The sequence below is a fragment of the Hylobates moloch genome, unplaced genomic scaffold, assembly GCF_009828535.3.
Source record: "Hylobates moloch isolate HMO894 unplaced genomic scaffold, HMol_V3 SCAFFOLD_1, whole genome shotgun sequence".
NCBI classification, from domain to species: domain Eukaryota; kingdom Metazoa; phylum Chordata; class Mammalia; order Primates; family Hylobatidae; genus Hylobates; species Hylobates moloch.
In genome coordinates, this window is record NW_026652276.1 from 208,504,697 (window position 1) to 208,525,784 (window position 21,088).

Here is a 21,088-nt window from a genome sequence, read left to right on the forward strand (position 1 = left end):
CGCTGTGTCTATATGAGGGGCCCCAGGAAAGATCAACAAAAGAACTACCCAGCTGAACCCAGTCCAAATGTAAGCAAATAAATTATTGTGTTTTAAGCCACCAAGTTTTGAGATGGTTTATTACTTAGCACCAGATAACTGATACATAAAATGACTCTGAGAAATAGTATTATTATTCCTATTCATGAATTAGGAATGAGAAGTTCAGCTAGATTAGGAAATTTATCCAAGGTTCTAGAGCTAGAAAGCAGCAAAAAGAGGCCCAGAACTTCAGTCTGTCCCCAAGTTCAGCACTTCTGCACTACACTAGGCTGCATTTACACAACCTCCACTCAACTAGTAAAAGGTCACTGACAATCCTAGTCCTCCCAGATCCTATTTGCTGACCTAGTTACCAACCTCCGGCACCGCTTTATTGAGAAAGAGTCCCTTCCCAGCTCCTTCCTGGCCTGCTAGTGAGTTTGCCTTGTGACTTTCTGCAAAAACTAAAGCCAGGAATCATTTTTAGTGAACCAATTGAATACAGCTAGTAGAAACATAAAAAGGTAAGACCTATTTTATATGAAAAATGAATATTCTGGTTTGCATGTTGATTTAGAGCATCATAATGAGAAAAACGGAAACAAACTTACATGGTCTGGAGGAAAACAGTAAGAATTATCAAAGGATTAAGAGAAGTTAATCATTAGTCAAAAACAGATTTTAGAATTAAAGTTCTTATTCATAGAAAACATTATGGTTTATGTTAGTTCCTGAGGAATGAAATTGATTCAAGTGACATAACTGTGAACACATGCTAGAAAACTGGATAAGAAATTTAAATGGAAATCTCGGATTAAAACAGAAGGAATAAGGCTCTGCTGAATGTACAATGAAAAATCTCATCTTTTAAGATATTTGTATAGAAATTATCAAAAGAGAAAGAAGATGTGAACAGGTTATCCTTTATTTCTTCCCCCAATTTTTTAATCACATCATCATAACCACTGGGATAATTCACAGATGTTATTCTAGGTGAATCAAATGACTTGTAAAAGCCCCTGCTTCTCAGCTAGAGGTGTGTTTACTTTGCTCTGAACAAAAAGCAACTTAACCAGTCTTGCAAGTTTTTGATTTGAGAGCCCAAAACAATTTTAAAACAAAAATCTTCATATCTAAATGTTATTTTGCAGGTGGCAATTAAACAGTAAGAAAGCATCTGGCATAAATTAAGTGAACAGATCACCAAATCATTTGGAAAACAAGTAAGTCTTAGTGCGATGATCTAAAGTCATTATGAAAACTGACTTGTCCACAGAGTTTGAATGACAGAATAAATAAAACACGTGAAGTCATACACAGCTTTCTCTGAACAAATTAATTAGCTTTCCTGCAGCCCTCCGTCCACGCCATAGAGAGCAATCACACAAGTGAATCAAGCAGCCACGCATAGCCTTGCTCAGTGTTTGTTGCAGGAGAACTTCTGTGCCCACGTCATTTCACTCTAGGAAGGAAAACAGCATGGGATAGTGGGAGGATGCTGCAGCCTTTAACCAATCACTTAACCACTGTGTGGCTCACTGTTCTTATCTCTACAAGGTGGGTAGAAAAATCCATGCTTCCTACTTCACAGAGGTGTAAGCATAAAAGATGTAAACAGACTTTGAAAAAGTTAAAAGAGCTGTGCAAATACAAGGTGGTTTATACTTGAAGAAGAGTATAAAAAGGCAGAATCTGTGATGTAGCAGCAGCAATTCTACCACCCAGCCGCAAGGCTGCTGGTGATGTCTCACATGAAAGCAAAGGCATTTTGAAACACAAAGACTTAACAGACAGCAGGAATGAAAAGACATGCTGTTTGCAAAACTGGTTGTGTTTAGTCTGGGGTTTTCACATAAGAAAATAGTATTTTGAGAAATTGTCATGTTAAATTTAAGCTGCTCTTGGGTGACTTCAAACTATGAAATTTGCATGTAGCCCATGAGTAACTCTGTCCTAGAAGAATTCCTTGAATTCTCTTTCATGACAATAATCTTGCAAAATTTAACTTAGCTCCACTTACCAAGACTTAGGCACAAGGTTAAAATAATGAATCAACGATTTTTTTTCACCTACTTTCTGAATAATGATTCTCTTTCTTCTGCATAGCACAAGGCTTCTAAATCTTGTTTACATATAAGCCACACATTTTTCCCCAAATAATTGTATCTCCATACATAATTTTGCCTGCACTAACACTGAAAAAAGGAGTGCTCCATATTCAAGCCAGTGTATTTCATTCAATTCAACAAATGGGGCTGGGCAGTGACTCACACCTGTAATCCCAACACTTTAGGAAGCTGAGGAAAGAGGATCACTTGAAGCCAGGAGTTCAAGATCAGCCTAGACAACATAGCAAGACCCTCATATCTACAGAAAAAAAATTTAAGTAGCCGGGCACCTGTAGTATGCACCTGTAGTCCAGCTGCCTGGGAGGCTGAGGTGGGAAGATTGCTTGAGCCCAAGAGTTTGAGCCCAGGAGCCCAGGTGCCTGTAGATGCATGTGTAGTCCAGCTGCCTGGGAGGCTGGGGTGGGAGGATTGCTTGAGCCCAGGAGTTTGAGGCTGCAGGGAGCTATGATTATGCCACTGCCTTCCAGCCTAGGTGAGAGAGCGAAACCCCGTTTCTGAAAAATAAATAAATATATGGGTTTTAAAAATTATATGTGGTGCTTTTCTTGTTCCTACAGCACATTTATTTGGCACTGATTTTGGCATTTGGAGGGAACACACTTAGGAGTAAGGGTCTGCATCCAAGAAGCTTACATTCTAAGAGAGAAAATAAGAAGATAAAGGTAAATAACAATGGAAGGCAGAATGGAAAGATTGTAAGGGTGGCTCAAAAGGCTCTGAGTGGCAAAAAAAAGAGATCACATCTTGTTGGTGTGAGGTTTCAAAAGGATGCTTTCTAAATAAACTTTGAAGAGGAAATAAAGATAGCAAAGAAAAGATACATTGCTTGCCCAAACTATGTTATTTCAAAAAATAATCAAGGCATTGGTGGGAGAAGGAGAAAGAGCATCTTGAGTCAAGGGAACAGCAGATGCAAAGGCTTTGAAGTAGCCAAGCAAAGAACATAGACAGGATCCACTGGTGGTAAACTCTGGCTGGAGTTCAGGGCGCCAGTGCTTTACAGGGGAATGGTGGAAACATAAAGCAAAATAAGCTCTTATTTTGAAGATCTTTGATTGCCAGGCCAAGGATGTTAGAGGATCTTTGAAGACTGGAAGGCAGGAAAATAAAAAACGCCACCCCTACAAAATCCCAGCTCTTTCTATTACAAAATCATTAACACGGACATTGAATTAAATGACACAAACAAATGTTTATGTTTTCATTAAAATCCTTGTTGGTTCTTGAGGTCAGGAGTTTGAGGCCAGCCTGGGAAACATAGCAAGACCCCATTTCTACAAATAAAAATTTTTTTAAAAATTAACCGAGCATGGTGGTGTGCACCTGTAGTCCTAACTACTAGGGAGGCTGAGGTGGGAAGACTTCTTGAGCCCAGGAGTTCCGGTTTGCAGTGAGCTATGATCATGCCACCGCACCCCAGCCTGGACAACAGAATGAGACCCTGTCTCTTAAAAAAAATACTGATCGGGGCTGGGCGCAGTGGCTCACACCTGTAATCCCAGCACTTTGGGAGGCCGAGGAGGGTGGATCACGAGGTCAGGAGTTCAGGACCAGCCTGGCCAAGATGCTGAAACCCCATCTCTACTAAAAATACAAAAATTAGCCAGGCATGCTGATGGGTGCCTGGAATCCCAGCTACTTGGGAGGCTGAGGCAGAGAATTGCTTGAACCTGGGAGGCGGAGGTTGCAGTGAGCCAAGATCACTCCACTGTACTCCAGCTTGGGTGACAGAGTGAGACTCCATCCCCCCCAAAAAAAATACTGATTGGGTACTGCTTTGCTCTTTTTCTTACGTATTTACAATATTTGTGTTTGCTATAGTTATTATTAATCCTACAGTTATTACTAACCCTAGCCCTAACCCCATCAAAAGCATTATCAGACATTTCACATTCTGGTTGTCAACTGCTAGCTAGTTATTAGTAAAGTTTTCCCCAATATAATTTCAAATTGGTATCTGGATTTCTATTTCCATCAGTATGATGAATAAAGTACCTGCTTGGTTCTCCTATGGAAAACAAATCAAAATACTGGTTAAAACACAATAAAAAGATTTTAATACATTAACTACATGGCTAATTAGTAAAGGGAACTTGATGAAAGTAGACCCAAAGAGTTAATCAGAGAAATAAAGCCATCTTGTGCCTTGTGGACCATTTTTCAAGCTTAATGTAGTTCACCTTTGTGCTTTCCAGCTCTATAAAGCTATAGAATAGAGAAAATAAAGCCCAAGATTCACTCAAGGTCCCCCTTTATAAAACGAAGACTGCAAAGGGCCACATCTCCATCATAAAAGTGAAGTAGGAAAACATTCTGCCACCCAACACACCAAAAGCAAGATTGCCTAATTAGAAATTTAGCAGTGGAAAGAGAGGGACTTGTCCCTGAAAGTACTAACCATAAGTCAGTCTTCATGTAGTTTTGCATGCCAAATTCACACTTCTTGGCCAAGAAATCTCAAGCCAAGAAGTCAGTTAACGTTGTCCTGGGCTGGTAGTTTTCCGGCTTCCTGGCAGAAACAAATTCAATCCTCTTTGGAGTATTAGTTTTATCACAGTCTGAAAGAATTCATGCAAAAAAAGTTCACAAAAATATGAGGCCACAGTAAACACTGTATTTGTTCTCATGTTGCTAATAAAGACATGCCCGATACTGGGTAATTTATAAAGAAAAGAGGCTTGATGGACTCATAGTTCCATGTTGCTGGGGAAGCCTCACAATCATGGCAGAAGAGGAAGGATGTCTAAATGTCAGCAGGCAAGATGAGAGCATGCGCAGGGGAGCTCCTCTTTATAAAACCATCAGATCTCGTGAGACTTATTCACTATCACGAGAACAGCATGGCAAAGACGCACTCCCATTATTTAACTACCTCCCCTCAGGTCCCTCCTACAACACCTGGGAATTGTGAGAGCTACAGTTCAAGATTAGATTTGGGTGGGGACACAGCCAAACCATAGCACGCACACACACACACACACACAGAGAGAGAGAGAGAGACAGAGCAAACAGTATGAAGAACAAACGCCAATAGAACAGATCTTTTTAAAAATGTCTAAAAGGCTTTATGTCTAAATAAATTTAAAAGTGATTTAAAATATAAGGAAAGGGAAAGACACCATAGAAATGAAGCAGATTTTTAAAAAAATATATAATTCTAAAAATTTAAAAATACAATAAAGAAAGCTTAAAACTCAATAGACAGATTAGAAAAAGCTGACATGTGAAATCGAAAGATAGATCCAAATAAATCATCCAGAATGCAGCATAGAATGATCACGATAGAAATTATAAAACAGAGATCGAAAGACATGCCAAACCAGAGCTCTAAAAGGACAAGAGAGAAAAAGGATACGTGAAATAATATTTCGATTGATGGTTACTGAAAATTTTTCAGAAATAATAGAACACTTCTCCACAGATTGAAGAAGCCAGTGAATTCCAAGCTTAATAATAAAAAGAAACTCATGGCTAAACACATCATAGGGAATCTGTAAATAACAAAGACAAAAGAAATATCTGAAAAACAGCCAGAGAGAAAAGACAACTAAACTTTAGCTGAAGGACAAAGACAGACACAATGAAAGCCAGAAGAATGCAGAGCAATATGTTCAAAGGGCTGAGGAAAAAAAAATTTTTTTTAATTATTTTAAACATCTTTCAAAAAGTGGGACAAAGAAAGATACATTTAAACAAAAATATCCTAATAGACTGCTATAAATAGATACTCAGTAAGAGAAATTCTAAAGAATATATTTTATGCAGAAGGAAATTGATCCCAGATGAAAGATCTAAGATGCAAAAAGAAATGATCAATAAAGAAAACAGTAAGTATATAGATAAAACTAAATAAACATTGAGATAAATATATAGCTAAAATAAATACAGAGATAAAATAATATTATTATCTGGTGGGATTAAAATAAAAATAAAATAAACCTACAATGCATGACAAAAATAATACATTTCAGGAATGGAATCATTAGAGTTCACGCATTTTAAGATAATTGTATTGCTAGACAAGAGGGTGACAATATGATTGACTTTAGCACTTGAGAAGCCAAATATGTACGCTAAAATGTCTAGCATAACAATTAAAAGAATAGAAACAAAGTATATAGCTTCTAAATTAGTAAAAGAGGAAAATAGAATGAGAAAAACAAACACTCTGTCCAAGAGAATCCAAGGAAAAAATTAAAAAGAAACAGAAAAGGTAGGACAAATAAAAAGCCCATGATAAGATGGTAGAAATAAATCCAAACATATTAATAACTACAAAAATAAATGTAAATGAATGAGATATCTAAGTGGAAGAAATATATTTTTAACCGTATTAAAAAAAAATAAATGGATATCTACAAGATATACACAGAAGAGTATATAAAAAAGAAACGGCATGTACCCTTTATAAATATTAAGAACATGAAAGAAAGACTGAGCAAATGTTCCTGGTCAAGGAGACTAAAGAAATATGACAAGTAAATGTAATATCAAGTCCTAAATTGGATCCTAAACTAGAAAAATATTTTTCCTTTGAATTATAGGCTACTAGGGAGCCAATGGTGATATTAAGATAAAGTCTGAATATTAGGTAATAGTATACGATAAGTGTTTATTTCCTGATAGTGCCTTACCATGCCATGAGAAGCACGTGCCCTTTCTAGTCTCCTGATCCAAGAAGGGTGAGGGACATGCAGAGTACAGTTGCCCCAGTACAGCCACATGTATGCAGTGAGAGGCTGAGGTGCCCCTGCTGCCACAGCCTGAAACAAAGCCACCCAGCCTAAATCAGCCAGCCCCTAGATGACTCAAGATTCCTGGGAATAAATACGGATATACATGACGTTGAGATTTGGGGTTGTCTATTTTGCCGCAATAAGTAACTGATACAATGACAAAGTTAGATTATTCCAGGAATAAAATTTATTTTAACCTTAGAAAAATCAATTGGTCCAGTTGCAGTGGCTCAGGCCTGTAATCCTAGCACTTTGGGAGGCAGAGGCAGGAGGATTGCCTGAGCTCAGGAGTTGAAGACTGGCCTGGGCAACATGGCAAAACCCTGTCTCTACTAAAAAAAAAAAAAAAAAAAAAAAAATATATATATATATATATATATATATATAAAATTAGCCAGGCATGGTGGCATACACCTGTAGTCCCAGCTACTCAGGAGGCTGAGGCACAAGAATTACTTGAACCCGGAGGTTGCAGTGAGCCAAGATCGCACCACTGCACTCCAGCGTGGGTGACAGAGCGAGACTCCATCAAAAAAAAAATCTATTGGTATAATTTACTATATGATTAGAGTAAAAGAAACAATGTGAACATCTCAGTAGGTACTGCAAAATATCATTTGATAACATTTAACATTCAATTGTGATGGTTAAAAAAATTAGGACTAGGAGAGCTTGCTCCAACAGATGTGTACCTATTATGAAACTATAGCAAGTCAGATTGGTGTGGTTTGGCTGTGTTCTCATACAGCCAAATTTCATCTGGAATTGTAGCTCCCATAATTCCCACGTGTTGTAGGAGGGAACTGGTGGGAGATAATTGAATCATGGGGGCGGTTTTCCCCATACTGTTCTGGTGGTAGTGAATAAGCCTCACGAGATCTGATGGTTTTATAAGAGGAAACCCCTTTCTGTTGGTTCTCATACTCTCTTGTTTGCCACCACGTAAGATGTGCCTTTTGCCTTCCATCATGAGTGTAAAGCCTCCCCAGCCACATGCAACTGTGAATCCATTAAACCTCTTTTTCTTTATAAATGATCCAGTCTCAGGTACATCTTTATCAGCAGTGTGAAAATGGACTAATACAAAGATGATGTAGTATTTGCACAGAAATAGCCAAATAGAAAAAATGAGAGAGTCCAGAAAAGGATACACTAATATATAGACAATTTATAATGAAGAGAGGTAGTATGGCAGTTTAATTAGGAAAAGACAAGTAGGTCTTCAATAAATGGGAAAGTAAGTTATTCAAATGAAAAATATTAAATTGCACCTCTATATCACATGATATATAAGAATCAATTCCAGATGGATTAAAGATCTAAATGTGGTAAGGAAAAAACGCATAACATCATACAAATAACAAAGGAAAATATATTTATGACCTCAGGATAGAGAAGTATTCCTTAAACAAGACATAAAAAGCAGAAACTGTAACAATAGAGACTAATAAATTATACTACATTAAATAAGAACTTCTGTTCATGAAAGACACCATAAGAAAATGAAAGCAGCCACAGAGCAGGAAAAGATATTCACCTCATCAGCGAAGGACTGGTATCCAGAATATACAAAGCACTATAGTTGACAGGAAGAATAATGAAATTAAGAAAAATTCCAACTAGCAATATGGAGAACAATAGCTTTTGGTTTTATTAGAACTGTGGAATCGCTGAACTCACTGCTCTTTAGAGATCATCACACTAACTACCCAAACTCTTTATTTCACAGCAGAGCACGCCAAGAACCAAGGAGCCCAGAGCAGGCTGCACGGCATGCCCTGTGCCCCAACCACACTGCTTCCTCTTCTGAATCTCTGCACCCCCAAGTCTGGTTCAATTTTGAGCTTCAGGCATGGTCTTTGACACTTCTTTTTTCCAACCAAAATTCTCAGCTTCAAAAAAAAAAGATGAGCATGTTCAATGATGAGAAAGTCTGTTTGATGGAAATCTGTAAATTTGCCACATAAAGCATAAACCTTACCACATAAAGCTTAAAGGAATACCTACTGAATTCCAACTGCGGAAGGCTGTCCTGCCCTTTCTTTATGATCTCCAAAGACAAGCTTGTTTTATGTCACATTATTTTCTCCCCTCTTTATGGGCCAGATTCAATTTGTCACTATTTGGATATTGAACACTTTTTGCAAATTAAAGAGAAAGTCACCTCAGGCAACTTTCAAATAGAGGCTTATTGGGGACTTGATGATACTGCAAATCATTAAAGAACTTAGGTTCTGTACCCCTGCCCTCACTGATCAAATAGAGGTCACTGCTTTAAAGCCAGCAAGGACCCATGGGACTGACCTAATGCTTTTTGCCTTCAGCTTCTGAAGCTTATCACATTACTAATGTTTGAGTCTCTAATCCAGCTGGCTAGTTTAATCATCTTGAAGTAAAACAATACTAACATTGTTAGAAATGATTTATCCTTCTCTGCGCTGTTACCCTCTGCTTGATTCATTCATTTTATTTATAATTTTGCAATTACAAGTTTCCTTCTCAGAATCCTTCTCTTTCTCATTGTTAAAAGTAAAGACTATATCATCCTCTTTCTTTTACGATACTCTGTTGCTATGGAAATAGAGTTTCCAAACAGGGATTAATGATCCAGGGATAATAAAGAAAGAAAAAAGGTATTCTCTAAGAGAAAATTTGTTTCCAAATATAATCCCTTTCAGTTAAGCTGTCATATAAAATTATACAATTATTGGTTGAGCACAGTGCAAGTAGAAAGGTGTTAGGTCCTAATGAAAACAGAAAAGATAAAGACCAAGAAATTGTATTTTAGCTAAGGAAATAAGACACATGACACAATGTACAAACAGTATGTTACTGTTCATATGTAATTTGGGTGTAAAAATTTGTGTTTGAGATCATAAAAGCAGTAAAAAAAAAATCAAAGTATACAAACAAAAACAGATGGGCTTGATATGAACAACCACTGGAATAAGATTTAAAGCCAAAATCAGGAATTTTAATTTCATAACTAGAAGTTAGGATTGGAGATAAAGTGTAATATGATCAGCATGCTACCCAAGGAAGATGACTTTATTTGTTCATTTGGTGAACATTTTCTGAAGGCACAGTAGGCTTCGCGTCCTGGGCTAAGCATGAGGGCATGGGACAATAGAAATTGTCAATGAAATAATAGAATTGACAATGAAATAATGTTGTCTTGAGTCATCTTCCCTAGAAGCAGAGCCTGAGACAGGAATTTGGGTATACATGGCTATTAAGGCAGTGTTCTGAGAGAGGGAATAAGGAAAATGGGATAGGGCAGGGGAAGTAACTAAGTTGTATCCACAGGTATCTAGCTTCAATCTATCCCACAGAGAGCCCTAGAGCATGAACATTCACCCAGGTAGTTCCCATGTTGAAGCTAAGGGAAAAGTCTTTTGTACTCTTCTATCAGCCAGCAATTGGCTGGAGCCTGCCACTAGGGGAAAAAGGTGAGTAATTTAACAAATGAGTTAGCTCTCACTGAGTAAAGAGCAATTCTTTAGAGGGGCAAGAGTGAGCCAATGCTCACAACAGTCGAAGGATGGATGACCTAGGGTGGTAAAAGGGATCTGAGTGGGGCACCAGCAGCGTATAAAATGTCTTCAAATTATTAAGATAGGTTACTTTGAACTTAGAATACTATACCTAGCCCTCAAGCCCATCTCTGAAAGAACTACTGGAGGGCACTACTATGGCAACAAGATACATGAATTCGAGAAAGAGGACTGTATGGCATAAAAGAAAAAATGACGAAAAAGAAATGTGAAAAATTTCTAGTGAAGTCCAATAATTGATAATGCAGAACGCAAGAAAAAATGGGGAACTAAAATCCCAGATGATTACAATGTGGCAGATGGTGATGAAGGACGGGAAAGAGAAAAATCAAAGTGTCATAACATTAGCAGCAGTGTATCTGGTGAGAAAGCAATAAATACAGATGAAGTCTGGACCAATATGTTGTGATGCTGTCCAATATGGTTGTTATGGAATGAACAGTGTCCCCACAAAATTCCTCTGTTGAAGTCCTAACTCTCTACATTTCAGAATGTGACCGATTTGGAGAAAGGACCTTTAAAGAGCTGATTATGTTCAAATGAGGCCCTTAGGATAAGCCCTGATCTAATCTGACTGATGTCCTTAGAAGAAGAGATTAAGACTCACAAGGAGACACCAGGGATGCAAGCACACAGAGGAAAGACCATGTGAGGATGCAGCGAGAAGGAGGCATCTGCAAGGCAGGAAGAGAAGCTTCAGAAGAAACCAGACCTGCCGACACCTTGATCTTGGACTTCCAGTCTCCAGAACTTTGAGAAAATTAATTTCTGTTATTTAAGCCACCCAATCTACAGTATTTTGTTATGGCAGCCCAAGAAAATTAATACAATAGTAGTCAGTGGCTACATGTGGATATTTAATTTACATTAATTAAAATTAAATAAAAGTAAAACTTCAGTTTCTCCCTCATATTAGCCACACATCAAGTACTCAATAGCCACATATAGCTAGTGGTTACTGTACAAGACAGTGTCAGAGATATAGAACATTTTCATCATTGCAGAAATTTCTATTGGACAATGTTGCTCCTCTAAAGGCAGGTTGAAAGCAATTTTTGTTTAAATATATGGGATAAAAATTTTAAACATAATGATTAAGAAAATAGAGATACCTATAATCCCAGCATTTTGGGGGGCCAAGGTGGGTGGACTGCTTGAGCCCAGGAGTTTGAGATCAGCCTGGGAAACGTGGTGAAACCCCATCTCTACAAAAAATACAAAAAATTAGCTGAGCATGGTAGCATACGCCTATAGTCCCAGCTACTCAGGAAGCTGAGGTGGGAGTATCACTTGAGCCCTGGAGGTCAGGCTGCAATAAGCCAGGATCACACCACTGCATTCCAGCCTGGGTGGCAGAGTGCAACCCAGTGAGAGAGAAAGGAAGATGGGAGGGAGGGAGGGAGGGAGGGAAAATATATCATAACCAAATAAGGCTTATTGCAGGAATGCAAAGATGATTCAACATTAAGAAATCTCATTAACAAAGGGGAGAATATCAGGATTTCCCCATTTTAACAATAATTAATATTCAAAATGCATTGTGAATATAGCAACCTTTTTGAACTAAAAATTACATTCTACATTTTAAAAAACTTTTTATGAGGTAGGAATGGAAAGAAAATTTTGTTCCTGGATAGAAGCTAAATAACTATCAGAAACCCATAAAACGTTTTGGATGGTGAAATATTGGAGGCATTCTAATTGAACAGGACAAAGAAAATGTATCAAATAAGAGTTCTTGGGTTGCAAGCAACAGAAATCAATTCTTTTTTTTTTATTATTATACTTTAAGTTCTAGGGTACATGTGCACAATGTGCAGGTTTGTTGCATATGTATACATGTGCCATGTTGGTGTACTGCACCCATTAACTCATCATTTACATTAGGCATATCTCCTAATGTTATCCCTCCCCTATCCCTCTACCCCACAACAGGCCCCAGAGTGTGATGTTCCCCTTCCTGTGTCCAAGTGTTCTCATTGTTCAATTCCCACCTATGAGTGAGAACATGTGGTGTTTGGTTTTTTGTCCTTGCGATAGTTTACTGAGAATGATGGTTTCCAGTTTCATCCATGTCCCTACAAAGGACATGAACTCATCCTTTTTTACGGCTGCATAGTATGCCATGGTGTATATGTGCCACATTTTCTTAATCCAGTCTATCATTGATGGACATTTGGGTTGGTTCCAAGTCTTTGCTATTGTGAATAGTGCCGCAATAAACATACGTGTGCATGTGTCTTTATAGCAGCATGATTTACAATCCTTTGGGTATATACTCAATAATGGGATGGCTGGGTCAAATGGTATTTCCAGTTCTAGATCCTTGAGGAATCGCCACACTGTCTTCCACAATGGCTGAACTAGTTTACAGTCCCACCAACAGTATAAAAGTGTTCCTATTTCTCCACATCCTCTCCAGCACCTGTTGTTTCCTGACTTTTTAATGATCTCCATTCTAACTGGTGTGAGATGGTATCTCATTGTGGTTTTGATTTGCATTTCTCTGATGGCCAGTGATGATAAGCATTTTTTCACGTGTCTGTTGGCTGCATAAATTTATTCCTTTGAGAAGTGTCTGTTCATGTCCTTTGCCCACTTTTTGATGGGGTTTTTTTTTCTTGTAAATTTGTTTGAGTTCTTTGTAGATTCTGGACATCAGCCCTTTGTCAGATGAGTAGATTGCAAAAATTTTCTCCCATTCTGTAGGTTGCCTGTTCACTCTGATGGTAGTTTCTTTTGCTGTGCAGAAGCTCTTTAGTTTAATTAGATTTCACTTGTCAATTTTGGCTTTTGTTGCTATTGCTTTTGGTGTTTTAGTCATGAAGTCTTTGCCCATGCCTATGTCCTGAATGGTATTGCCTAGGTTTTCTTCTAGGGTTTTTGTGGTTTTAGGTCTAACATTTAAGTCTTTAATCCATCTTGAATTAATTTTTGTATAAGGTATAAGGAAGGGATCAGTTTCAGCTTTCTACACATGGCTAGCCAGTTTTCCCAGCACCATGTATTAAATAGGGAATCCTTTCCCCATTTCTGGTTTTTGTCAGGTTTGTCAAAGATCAGATGGTTGTAGATGTGTGGTATTATTTCTGGGGGCTCTGTTCTGTTCCATTGGTCTATATCTCTGTTTTGCTACCAGTACCATGCTGTTTTGGTTACTGTAGCCTTGCAGTATAGTTTGGAGTCAGGTAGCGTGATGCCTCCAACTTTGTTCTTTTGGCTTAGGATTGACTTGGCAATGCAGCCCCTTTTTTGGTTCCATATGAACTTTAAAGTAGTTTTTTCCAATTCTGTGAAGAAAATCATTGATAGCTTGATGGGGATGGCATTGAATCTATAAATTACCTTGAGCAGTATGGCCATCTTCACAATATTGACTCCTCCTATCCATGAGCATGAAATGTTCTTCCATTTGTTTGTGTCCTCTTTTATTTCATTGAGCAGTGGTTCGTAGTTCTCCTTGAAGAGGTCCTTCATATCCCTTGTAAGTTGGATTCCTAGGTATTTTATTCTCTTTGAAGCAATTGTGAATGGGAGTTCACTCATGATTTGGCTCTCTGTTTGTCTGTTATTGGTGTATAAGAATGCTTGTGATTTTTGCACATTGATTTTGTATGCTGAGACTTTACTGAAGTTGCTTATCAGCTTAAGGAGATTTTGGGCTGAGACAATGGGGTTTTCTAGATATACAATCATGTCACCTGCAAACAGGGACAATTTGACTTCCTCTTTTCCTAATTGAATACCCTTTATTTCTTTCTCCTGCCTGACTGCCCTGGCCAGAACTTCCAACACTATGTTGAATAAGAGTGGTGAGAGAGGGAAAACTGAATCCAGCAGCACATCAAAAAGCTTATCCACCATGATTAAGTGGGCTTCATCTCTGCGATGCAAGGCTGGTTCAACATATGCAAATCAATAAACGTAATCCAGCATATAAACAGAAACAAAGAGAAAAACCACATGGTTATCTCAATAGATGCAGAAAAGGCCTTTGACAAAATTCAACAGCCCTTCACGCTAAAAACTCTCAATAAATTAGGTATTGATGGGACGTATCTCAAAATAATAAGAACTATTTATGACAAACCCACAGCCAATATCATACTGAATGGGCAAAAACAGAAATCAATTCTAATTTAATCCCCCCAAAAGGAGGATTTACTGGAAAGCTTTTAGAAAGCTCACAAAATCAACCAGAAGGCTGGAGAAAAGGCTCAAAAGCAGACATGGAATTACTTGGTTTCTGGAAATAATAAATTCTAGTTTTTCTTGCTTGCTTACACATGAGTTACTTTCTTCAAGAGCCAAAGTCCTAGGACGGTAACTCCAATTGACTAGGCTTAGATTATGGGCCTTCCCTTTGAATGTGCAGAACCACTGACGGAAGAGATGTAATGAAAGAAATGTCCAAGGTCCCTTCCATCCATGATAGGAAAATAGGGTCCCCTGGATCTACCTTTCTTCAGTGACTGCCTACAATAGAGGAGAGATAATTTCAAAAAAAAATCAATCGACTGGTCAAGGCACTGTAGGATGCTGGGGTACAAACAAACAAACAAAAATTCTTGCACAACATCCTAGCCTGTCTCATAAGGCAAAAAAAAAAAAAAGAGAGAGAGAGAAAGAAAAAGGAAATAAGTGGTAAATATCTCGAGAATAAATTAAACATTCATTATTTGAAGATAATGTAATAGTCAAGTTGGAAATTCTAATAAACTGAAAATTATTAATATATCATATTCATAATTAGTACAAGTACACTAAAGTGGCTGAATCCAAGATCAAACCAAAAAATCAATAAATTTCTTATATACCAGCAATCACCAAGTAGAAAATGTAATGAGAAAAAAGTCCATTTACAGAAACAGCAAAACCTAGGAAATACTCACAAACAATCTTAACAAGAAATGCATACAACTCATCTAAATGAAAATATAAAAATTTGCTGAAGGATATTCTGAAGAAGGCCTAAGTAAATGAAATATACCATGTTTCTGAATGGGAAAACCCAACACTGTAAAGCTACCCAATAAATCTATGAATCCAATAAATCTCAATGAAGATGCAAGCGTAATTATTTTATGAAACTTACAAGCTTTTTACAAAGTTCATCTGGAAGAGAAAACATACAAGAATACATTTGAAAAAGAACATTCATGCAGCATTTTCCATATGAGGCTTCAAAGCTAAAGCTTTAATATTTAAAATATGTAGTATAGACAACAGAGGACAAGAGAGATTCTAGAAATAGACACATATTCATAATTTCTGTTGTGAATCAAATGGCATTGGTAAAATTGGCTGACCATTTGGAAGCAAAGTTAGATCCCTACAACCTATGTTCCACAAAAATAAATATACATAGATTAAAGAGCTAAATGTAAAATCAAAACTATACAAGATAATTTTAATATAATCTTGAAGTGGAAAGTTTTTATCAAACCCAGAGGCCATATATTGACCATTTGACTACATTAAAATTTTAAACTTTTATATAATAAAAGGTACCTTTAAAAAGGGGGGAAAGGGGCAACAGACTGTGAGAAAGTATCTGTAAGAGCTCCTAAAAATCAGTAAGAAAAAGACAAACCAATTTTAAAGTAGGCAAAGGATAAAACAAGAATTTTACGAAACTGTTTCACACTACACATGTGAAAAGATGTTTAATATTACTGTTGATCAAAATAATGCAAATAAAAGCAACAATTGAATATTTTTACAATTGGATTTGCAAATGTTAAATATTTGGTGTTGGTATAAAAATTTCACAAAACAGTCTTTATGGAAATACAAATTGACTACAGCTTTTTGGCAGTCAATTTGGCAGTATCTGCTGAAATTTTAAATGCGTATGCTCGTTGACCCAGCAATTCCATTTCTAAGCATCTACCCAACACAAATACACTCTCAATTTTGATACAATATATGTACAAAGATTTTTATATCAGCATTGTCTGCAACGACCAAAAAAAGAAAAAAATCTAAATGTCCATTAGCAGGAGAAAGAAAATTAAGCCTATGCTACGTAAAATGCAGCCATTTGAATTATGTGGATATGTTTATACTGATATGGAAAGTGTGCTATGACACATTAAGAGAAAAAGTGAACTTGAGTGAACAGTATAATCCCATTTATGTAAAATCTAATCCTGTATTTTTGTTTATGAAATAAGTGTATGTAAATGCATATGAAAAGAACTGGAAAGACGCACACCAAATCGTTCATGCTAATTGCCTCTGGAGAAGAGCAAGATTGGAGAAAAGAGACTTTCATTTCTTGCTCAACTGTTTTGTTTAACATTTTTACAACAAAAATATGCTAATGTCTGTTTGTATGATCCTATTACAAATTTCAAAAAATAAAAATTATTCCAATGGCAGAGTAGGAAAAACTAAAGAGGAGTAAGATTAGAAACAGGGAGACCAATGAGAAGGATGCTGTCATTATGCAAACAGGAAAAGATGGGAGCCCAGGGTGGGAGTGGCACTGGGATAAAGAGGACATGGATTCAAGAGAGATAGGAAAGCGGAAATGGTGATTATTCAGGTGTGGGTATGAAGAGGGAGGAATGCTAAAAACTATGTAAGTAACTTAATTGGTGGACGGTACCATAAACTGAAAAGGAAAGCCTTGGAAGAGAAGCAGGTTTAGAGAAAAATATAATGAGTTCAGTTTTAGTCATATTTTGGGACGCTGTGGAGAAATCAAGTGGAGATGTTTCTTAAACATTAGGTTGGAGGTATAGGCACAAATAATTAGTGTGCAAATGGTGCCTGAAGCTGTGGGCCTAAATGACATGCCCCACAAACTTCATAGAACGAGAAGAAATCCAAGCAGAATGCCCGAGAAAACACTAACCTTTAAGGGGTAACCAAAGGAAGAGCAAATCATGAGAAACACTGAGAAGGCATGACCATGGAGGATGGAGAAAAATTGAGGAAAAATGGTGTCACAGAAGTTAAATGAGGGGAGAATTTGAACAAGGAAGAAATGGTCAACAGGACTTATCACCAAGAGGAAAAGCAAGAACCAGAAAATGTAAAAGTCACTAGTAAGGGACAGGATCAGCTTCAGTGAAAGGGAGGAGCTGACACCAGACCACAGAGGCTTTCAAGGGGATGGCTGTGAAAAGGGCAACAACAGGATTCCTGCCTCAGTTTGTTATGGCTGCTATAATAAAATACCTTGGATCAGTAGCTTATAAACAACATACATGTATTGCTCACAGTTCTGCAGGCTGGGAAGCCCAAGATCAAAATACCAGAATATTCAGTATCTGGTGAGGACCCACTCTCTGGTTCAGAGATGGCCATCTTCCAGCTGTGTCCTTACATGGTGGAAAGAGCAAGGGGTCCCTCTCAAGCTTCTTTTATAAAGGCACTAATGCCATGTATGAGGTCTCCACCTTTGTCATCTAATCACTCCCCAAAGGCCCCACCTCCTAATACCATCACGTTGGGGGTTAGGATTTCAACACATCAGTTTCAAGGGGACATAAATATTGAAACCATAGTAATCACCAAGAAAAAGGAAAGGGGAGAGCGGTTCAATGGGAGAGTGGTACCATCTCTCCCATTAAGAAAAAAAGAAGAACAAGGGCAGATTGATGTGTATTTCTTGGTGAAAGAGAAGAATTTTTACAGGGAGTTTTCACCTATAGCCTCTATTTGCAATGCAAAATGAAAGCAAACTCTCCGAGAGTTGTGAAGGAGGCAATAGAGAACAGAGTCGAAGACTGAAGGGAAAATTTTAAATAGCTGTGGAAGGCATTGGGCACACTGAAGAATTGCTAGACAATATAGAGCATTAGCTGTCAAACATTTTTATTCTACATTAAGACATACATTTTATATTATGGCCCAGCACACACATACATATATATGTATATAACTAATTTTAAAAACTATGAAACAATACTTACACTTAATTTCTGAAATGAATATTTTCTACTCTATTTACTTTTTAAAAAATTCACTATTCATGATAAAAAACCCTCAACAGATTAGGGATAGAGGGAATGTATCTCAACACAATAAAGATCACATATGACAAAACCATAACTAACATTATTTTCAAAAGTCAAAAGTTGAAAGCTTTTCCTCTAAGATCAGCAACAAGATAAGGAAGCCCACTCTCACTACTTCTTTTCAACATACTACCAGAAGTTTTAGCGAGAGCAATTAGGCAAGGGAAAGAAACAAAGGCATCCTAATAGGAAAGGAAAAAGTGAAATTGTCTCTATTTGCTGATAACATGATGCTATATATAGAAAACCCTAAAGACTCCACCACAAAAACCATTAGAACTGATCAATGAATTCAGTAAAGTTGCATAATACAAAATCCGTACACAAAAATCAGTAGCATTTCTATGTACTAATAATAAACTATCTAAAAAGGAAATTAAGAAAACAATTCACAATAGCAACAATTTACATTATCAAAAACAACAACAAAAATACTTCAGTGTAAATTTAATCAAGGAGGTAAAAGATTTGTATATTGAAAACTATAAGACACTAATGAAAGAAAATTTATAAAACACAAATAAATAGAAAAATGTCCCATGTTTATGGATTGAAAGAATTAACATTGTGAAAATATACATACTACCAAAGCTTTCTACCGATTCAGTGCAATCTGTATCAAAATTTCAATGCCATTTTTCACAGAAGTAAGAAAAAACAGTCCTTAAATTTGTACAAAAGACTCCTAATATCCAAAATAATCTTGAGCATAAAGAGCTAAGATTGAGGCACCACACTCTCTGATTTCAAAACCTACTTTAAAGCAATTGTAATCAAAACAGCATGGTACTGGCATAAAAACAGACACATCAACCAACGGAACAGGATAGAAAGCCCAGAAATAAATCCACATGGTTATGATCAATTGATTTTCAACAGAGGTGCCAAGAACACACAATGCAGAAAGGACACTCTCGTCAATAAATGGTGTTGGGAAAACTGGCTATCAACACGAAAAAGAATAAAATTAGATTATATTTCACACCATATACAAAAATCAACTCAAAATGAATTATACTTAAATGTAAGACCTGAAGCTGTAAAACTAGCAGAAGACAACATAAGCAAAAAAGTTCCATAACATTGGCCTGGGCAAGGATTTTTTGTATATAACCCTAAAAGCACAGGAAACAAAACCAAAAGTAGACAAATGGGATGGAATCACACTAAAAAGCTTCTTCACAGCAAGAGAAACTAGTAACAGAGTGAAGAGACAACCAACGTAATGGGAGAAAATACGTGTAAATCATACATCTAATAAGGGGTTAATATCCAAAACATATAAGGAACTAAAACAACTCATTTGCAAGAAAACAAATAGCCCAATTAAAAAATGGGCAAAAAGCCTGAATAGATATTTCTCAAAAGAATACGTACAGGCCAGGCACGGTGGCTCACATCTGTAATCCCAGCACTTTAGGAGGCCAAGGCAGGTGGATCGCTTGAGGTCAGGAGTTTGAGACCAGCCCGACCAATATGGTGAAACCCCATCTCTACTAAAAATACAAAAAAAAAAAAATTAGCTAGGCATGGTGATACACTCTTGTAATCCCAGCTACTTGGGAGGCTGAGGCAGGAAAATCGCTTGAACCCAGGAGGCAGAGGTTGCAGTGAGCCGAAATTGCACCATTGCTCTCCAGCCTGGGCAACAAGAGTGAAACTCCTACTGAAAAAAAAAAAAAAAATACACACAAAGAGCTAATTGGTACATGCAAAAATGCTCACCATCACTAATCATTAGGGAAATGCAAACTAAGACCATGATGAGATATCACCTCTCACCTGTTAGAGTAGCTTTTATCAAAATGATGAAAGATAACAAGTATTGGCAAGGATGTGAAGAAAAAGGAACTTTTGTACATTATAGGTGGGAATGTGAATTAGCACAGCCATTATGAAAAATGGTAGAAGGTTTCTCAAACAACTAAAAGTAGATCTACCATATGATCCACTAATCCTACTTCTGCATATATACCGCAAGGAATTGAAATCTGTATCTCAAAGGGATATCTGCCCTCCCATATTTACTGCAGCATTGTTCACAATAGCCAAGATATGGTATCAACGTAAGTGTCCATTAATGGATGAACAGATAAAGAAAATGTGGTATATATACACAATGGAATGCTATTCCACTTTAAAAACAAAAGAAATTCTGTCATTTGTGACAACATGGATAAACCTGGAGAACATTATTCTAAATGAAATAAGCCAGGCATGGAAAGACAAATACCACATGATCTCACTTTTATATGAAATCTGAAAAGTTGAACTCACAGAAGTAGAGAGTATAAAAATGGTTACCAGAGGCTAAGGGATTGGGGAGGGAAGGAATGGGGAATTTTTATCAAAGGATATAAAGTTTCAGAAAAGAGGAATAATTTTTTAGATCTATTGCATAGCAGGATGACTACAGTCAATAATAGTGCATTGTATATTTCAAAATAACAAAGTAAATTTCAAATGCCTCACCATAAAAAATGATAGGTAAGCAAGGTGATGGATATGTTAGTATGACTTAATTATTCCACATTGTACACATATATCAAAGCATTATATTGTACTCCATAAATGTATACAAGTATGATTTGTCAATTCAAAATAATGTTAATTCCTGA

General features: G+C 37.0%; 1 protein-coding gene and 1 long non-coding RNA gene across 2 annotated transcripts in view; one reads left to right on the top strand and one right to left on the bottom strand.

Moving 5' to 3' along the window:
* Positions 1–21,088, bottom strand: part of ZNF800 (zinc finger protein 800) — a 271,901-nt gene that overhangs the window by 159,247 nt on the left and 91,566 nt on the right. The gene's annotated exons all lie outside the window — the stretch shown is intronic.
* The window catches only part of LOC116814315 (uncharacterized), a 52,108-nt gene that overhangs the window by 18,384 nt on the left and 12,636 nt on the right, over positions 1–21,088 (top strand). The window contains exons 3-4 of the long non-coding RNA XR_009209320.1: positions 1,173–1,244; positions 2,708–2,812. This is a non-coding gene — a long non-coding RNA (uncharacterized LOC116814315). The remainder of the gene's footprint in view (positions 1–1,172; positions 1,245–2,707; positions 2,813–21,088) is intronic.